Source organism: Taurulus bubalis (assembly GCF_910589615.1).
Source record: "Taurulus bubalis genome assembly, chromosome: 8".
Classification (NCBI taxonomy): Eukaryota; Metazoa; Chordata; class Actinopteri; order Perciformes; family Cottidae; genus Taurulus; species Taurulus bubalis.
Genome location: NC_136596.1, coordinates 1,442,734 through 1,448,757, shown reverse-complemented (window position 1 = coordinate 1,448,757; position 6,024 = coordinate 1,442,734). Strand labels below are relative to the sequence as shown.

At 45.3% G+C, this 6,024-nt stretch overlaps 1 protein-coding gene across 1 annotated transcript in view; it reads right to left on the bottom strand.

Moving 5' to 3' along the window:
• ddr2l (discoidin domain receptor family, member 2, like) overlaps positions 1-5,751 on the bottom strand; it is a 27,494-nt gene extending 21,743 nt beyond the window's left edge. Inside the window, exon 1 of the mRNA XM_079222029.1 lies at positions 5,614-5,751. The gene's annotated coding sequence lies outside the window, so the exon portion shown is untranslated. The remainder of the gene's footprint in view (positions 1-5,613) is intronic.
• Positions 5,752-6,024: the final 273 nt, after the last annotated feature.

Sequence of the window (6,024 nt, the reverse complement as noted above, 5' to 3'; positions counted from 1 at the left end):
TCAACCAGCGCAAGAGAGAGAGAGAGAGAGAGAGAGAGAGAGAGAGAGAGAGAGAGAGAGAGAGAGAGAGAGAGAGAGTCACTGAGAGCAACACAGAACTCACAATAAAGAGAAAATATGCTTCTGGAACATAAAAAACAAAAACCTACTGAGCGCCATCTTTGTTGTCGATCACAGAGTTGACAAAGTTGACGAGGCGTCAGGCTGAATTCTGGCGGTTCACTCAGGTTGTTGTTCTGTTCTGCTCTGTTTCAACAATGTTAGGCTGCTAATACATGTCAACCTGAAGCCGTCAACTATTGAAAGTTATCAATGCATTTATGATCTTTAACCCTCCAAACCACAGCTGGACGAAGACCCATCAGAGTAGAGAATAAAAGCTAGCATTAGCTGCAGCCTCACATCTGTTCACATGTGCTAGCTAGCATTAGCTGCAGCCTCACATCTGTTCACATGTGCTAGCTAGCATTAGCTGCTGCCTCACATCTGTTCACATGTGCTAGCTAGCATTAGCTGCAGCCTCACATCTGTTCACGTGTGCTAGCTAGCATTATCTGCAGCCTCACATCTGTTCACGTGTGCTAGCTAGCATTATCTGCAGCCTCACATCTGTTCACGTGCGATAGCTAGCATTAGCTGCAGCCTGAAGACAGGGACGCCACACCGTGTGCAGCTTGAGATGAACCTCCTCCACAAACCCAGCCGGTAGTCTGTAGGGACAGTTTGTTCCAAGTGCTGGCGGAACAAACTGTAGACGTTTGGACATTCAAGGCTACATGAGAACCAACCGTGCATCGCTACATTACGTTGCTACATCACAATGCTACAATACGTTGTTACATTACGTTGCTACATTTCGATGTTACACTCACTACGTTGTTACACTACATTGCTACATTACGTTGCTACATTTTGTTGTTACACTACGTTGTTACACTACGTTGCTACATTTCGTTGTTACACTACGTTGTTACACTACATTGCTACATTACGTTGCTACATTTTGTTGTTACACTACGTTGTTACACTACGTTGCTACATTTCGCTGTTACATTACGTTGTTACACTACGTTGCTACATTTCGTTGTTACACTACGTTGTTACACTACATTGCTACATTACGTTGCTACATTTTGTTGTTACACTACGTTGTTACACTACGTTGCTACATTTCGCTGTTACATTACGTTGTTACACTACGTTGCTACATTTCGTTGTTACACTACGTTGTTAGACTACATTGCTACATTACGTTGCTACATTTTGTTGTTACACTACGTTGTTACACTACGTTGCTACATTACGTTGCTACATTTCGTTGTTACACTACGTTGCTACATTTCGTTGTGACACTACGATGTTACATTACGTTGCTACACTACGTTGCTACACTACATTGTTACACTACGTTGTTACACTACATTGCTACACTATGTTGTTACATTACATTGTTATATTACGTTGCTACATTAGGTTGTTACATTACGTTGTTGCTTGTTTGAGTTGCTACGTTATTATTTGAACACAATAATCTTCTTTCAAACCATAACCAGGTAATTCTGTTGCCCAAACCTAACCAATCGTATTACAACGTTAACAGCGTTTCATTGAGAGTATCTCGAAGCGCGATACAAGGCTGATATGTTCTGCTGACTGGGCTGGAGGTCACCTGATGAAACACTAACAACCATCAGCACGACATAAAAGCCTCAACCTGACGTTCAGCCCACCACAGTGCTGTTTACAACCACCAAGACATCCACGCTCAGACTGGGCTGAAGAGCAACCTGGAGATATTAAACTATTTGTTCTAACAGGCTGACATGTGCAATCAGAGCAGAGATTCAGGCGTCTCTGAGTTCTCAGGTGGACGCTTCAGCTTTCGCTCCCGAGTAAAATGACTCAAGTGCATCAGCCAAACGGCCGAAATGCAAATGTAACCTGAGAGCAGGTGGTGACGAGGTCTGAACCGGAGAGGAGCAGCAGATGGTTGAAAAAGAGCTGCTGGTATCTGAAGAATGTAAAGAGCGCTTGATTTAACATGCAGAGCTTTGAACTGACAGCCAAGGTGAACGCAATCAAACGTACCTAGAAGTGTTGAATCCCGGTTCCATCATTCACAGAGGTGTGCCGAGGGTGTTTTCACCCAGAGTTCTGGGCTTTTGTTTAAACACTGTCTTCGATTTGAAAACTTTGCTTTGTCACATTTATTCTGGATTTAAGAGTTTAAATCTGATCAGTAACTCTAAAGTTCATCAACTGAAGACTGTGCTGCTCGGCTGAGTATATACACACACACACACACACACACACACACACACACACACACACACACACACACAGCGGTGGTGGGGGAGCAGAGCGGCTCCTCTGTCTCCGGGTCGTCTACGAGGCCGAGTTACGAGTCACCGAGCAGAGCGACCGTTTGTCTGATTGATGAGTCCTGTGACTTTAAGATGTCCCTTAGATTCCCCTTAAAGGACCAGTTTGCTGTAAATAGTGTGGAGTGCTCTCTCTCTCTCTGGAGTAGAAAGTTGGCTCTGGGATCAAAAGGAAAGCACATCGGTGGAAACAAGAGTTTGAGACCAGGAAACAGGTTCTAACCCCTATTGCTCAACAAAGCTTTCCGTCAGTCAAGGTCAAACCTTACGTGTGCGTCTGACCTTCAGTGGAGGGGAGCTTGAGACTGAAGAGACTGCGTCTGGTGGTCTGGTGACCTGAGGTCACGCGTCTTTGGAGACGTTCATCTAAACATCTGAAGGACTTCTCTGGAAGGAGGTTGGTTCCCCCGCGAGTCTGCTGCCAACATGCAAGATACGAGTGGTTGAATAGCTCCAACCTTTGGGACCCGCCTCCGAAACAAATCCCTTTAAAATGTCTCCAGGCTCAACTGGAGACATTGGATAGGAAGAAGGACCTTTTTATTGATCGAGAGGGAGATTCAGTTGGATGTCATGGAGTCCTCAGAGTCTTCAGAGTCATCAGAGTCCTAATTATCCTCAGAGTCTTCAAAGTCCTCAGAGTTCTCAGAGTCTTTAAAGTCCTCAGAGTCTTCAGAGTCCTCAGAGTCCTCAGAGTCTTCAGAGTCCTCCAAGTCCTTAGAGTCTTCAGAGTCCTCAGTCCTCAGAGTCATCAGAGTCTTCAGAGTTCTTAGAGTCTTCAGAGTTCTCAGAGTCCTCAGAGTCTTCAAAGTCCTCAGAGTCCTCAGTCCTCAGAGTCCTCAGAGTCTTCAGAGTCCTCCAAGTCCTTAGAGTCTTCAGAGTCCTCAGTCCTCAGAGTCATCAGAGTCTTCAGAGTTCTTAGAGTCTTCAGAGTTCTTAGAGTCCAGACCGCTCTGACCGATGGAGTACATGCACAAACACAAAAGGTTATGAAAACTTGCATCATCACCAGTGTCTTTTGTTGGCTCGTTGGCTCGTGGAAATACAAACAATTATACTTTCACAAAGCTGTTGCTGAACTTCCTGTAAAGGAGGAGCTGTGGGTGGGTTCAGGCTCCGCCCACGTCTGTCATTTTAAGGGCGCTTGTGTGGTTTCTTTGGGGCGAACTGTTCCTTTAACACCACAGATCAGGAAGATACTTCCAGGTCTGAGAGCCGAAGCCGTGCGTTTGATTCCTTTCTTCACCGACTTGACTTGAGGGTTGGGGGGACTGAAGCCGGTCCACCAGGACCCAAAGACACATGCCTGGTCTGGACTAAGGTCCCGCCTCTGACCGGGCAGATAGCCAATCAGATTTCGACGGTGACATCTTAACATGCCAAAGTGTAAAAGAGCCGGGAACCAAACATCCAGAGAGGTCTTCACTAGCTCCCTTCAGAGGGTCCTCAGGGCCACCGCTCTCTTCATCCTGAAACCGTGATGAAGAGGAGGAACTTCAGCAGAGAGAGTCGATGCGTGTTGCTCTGTTTGTCGTTGGGTTTGGAGCCAAACACTGAGCTCTATGGTCCAGGTCACCATGAACTAGTACTTAGACAGCAGGAGGTTCTGGGTTTGATCCCCGCAGGAACCATTACATTTCATTTCGCTGATGCTTTTATCCAAAGTGACTTACATGTTTGCTCTATACACCGTAGACAAAGCAATGGGGAGCAATTAGGGGTTAAGTGTCTTGCTCAAGGACACAACTACGTGGACTAGCAGAGCCGGGGCACGAACCACCAACCCTCTGATTGAAAGACAGGCATGCTAACCAGTTAGCCACCACAGACGTCATCGTGGATTTATTCATCACGTAAGTTACCGCACTTCTACAACGACTATCTTTTTAACGATTTTTTATTAAACAGTAGTAGTAGTTAATGAACTTTTATTTAACATAACTAAGTATATTTTAACAAAATGTAATATATACTGTATATTAAAACATATAATAAATATAAATATATATATGTATATAATATATATGTATTATACATACAAATATATACATAATATAAAAATATAAATATATATGTATACAAATGCATACAAATATATATATGTAAAAATATATACCAACATTTTAAATTAAACAATTTATGAACTGAGTGAAGAGGGAATTCATGTGTGAAGGTTTGAACCTGAGCTGAAAATAACCCAAACATGATTCCTCACACACACACACACACACACACACACACACACACACACACACACACACACACACACACACACACACACACACACGACGTGTCTTTAAATCTATCATTTTGAGGGACCAGGTCTCTGGTCTCTGTCTCTGGTCTCTGGTCTCTGTCTCTGTCTCTGAGGAACCAGGTCTCTGGTCTCTGGTCTCTGGTCTCTGTCTCTGAGGGACCAGGTCTCTGGTCTCTGTCTCTGAGGGACCAGGTCTCTGGTCTCTGGTCTCTGGTCTCTGTCTCTGAGGGACCAGGTCTCTGGTCTCTGGTCTCTGGTCTCTGTCTCTGAGGGACCAGGTCTCTGGTCTCTGTCTCTGGTCTCTGTCTCTGAGGGACCAGGTCTCTGGTCTCTGTCTCTGAGGGACCAGGTCTCTGGTCTCTGTCTCTGGTCTCTGTCTCTGAGGGACCAGGTCTCTGGTCTCTGTCTCTGGTCTCTGTCTCTGAGGGACCAGGTCTCTTTTCAAATGTTGGCACAAACTGTAATTTCAATCATTTTATTTGCAAGAATAAAGTTTTTTCTGTTGTCATTTATTTTTAAAGGCACAGCACCTCGTCTGTATGGCATGTGCTAAACAAATAAGGATTATTATTAAAATTATTATTATTAAGAAAGAGGAAACACTTGGATTCATATCTTAGGAAAATTAACGAGACACTAAAATGTAAAGATATAATAATGAAGTTATTTGACTTTATAAACACAATTATTACCAATATTGTCTGTGTATTATTCACAGTAATATGATACCTGTTATATAATATTCATACAGACAGAACTAATGGGCTGGAAATAAGATATTAGAAGTGTCCTACACTGATCTGAGAGCAGCAGAGATTCTGGAGAGCACAACTCAGATGTCTCGTTCAGACCTCAAAGAGCTGATCTCAGATCCGTTGTTGGACCTCTTTGCGCTCCTCGGATACAACACGCACACGCACGCACGCACGCACGAACACGCACGCACACACACACACGCACGCAGTCAGCTGATACCTGTCCTCCGTGTCCGTCCTCTCGGTCTCGGGGTCCCGGTCCAGCGGGTCGGCGCGCTGCTGCAGGCCGAGCTCAGAGGCTCATGGCCGGGGAGAGAGTCCCGGGACCGCGGGCCGTCGGCTAGTTCTCCTTTCAGCGTCTTCTCCTGCCTTGACTTCAGCAGAGTGCTGGAAGGAGGAAGAGGAGGAGGAGAAGGAGAAGGAGAAGGAGAAGAAGACGAGGAGGAAGAGGAGGAGGAGGAAGAGCTGCAAACTCCAAAGAGACGGGAACAGAAGAAAAAAAGTTGCTGTGTATTTACATCACATCCCGTTTCCGAGGAGGAAGAGGAGGAGGAGGAAGAGGAGGAGGAGGAGGAGGAGGAGGAGGAGGAGGAGGAAGGCAACATGAGCCCCCTGAGGGTCTGTCATCTGA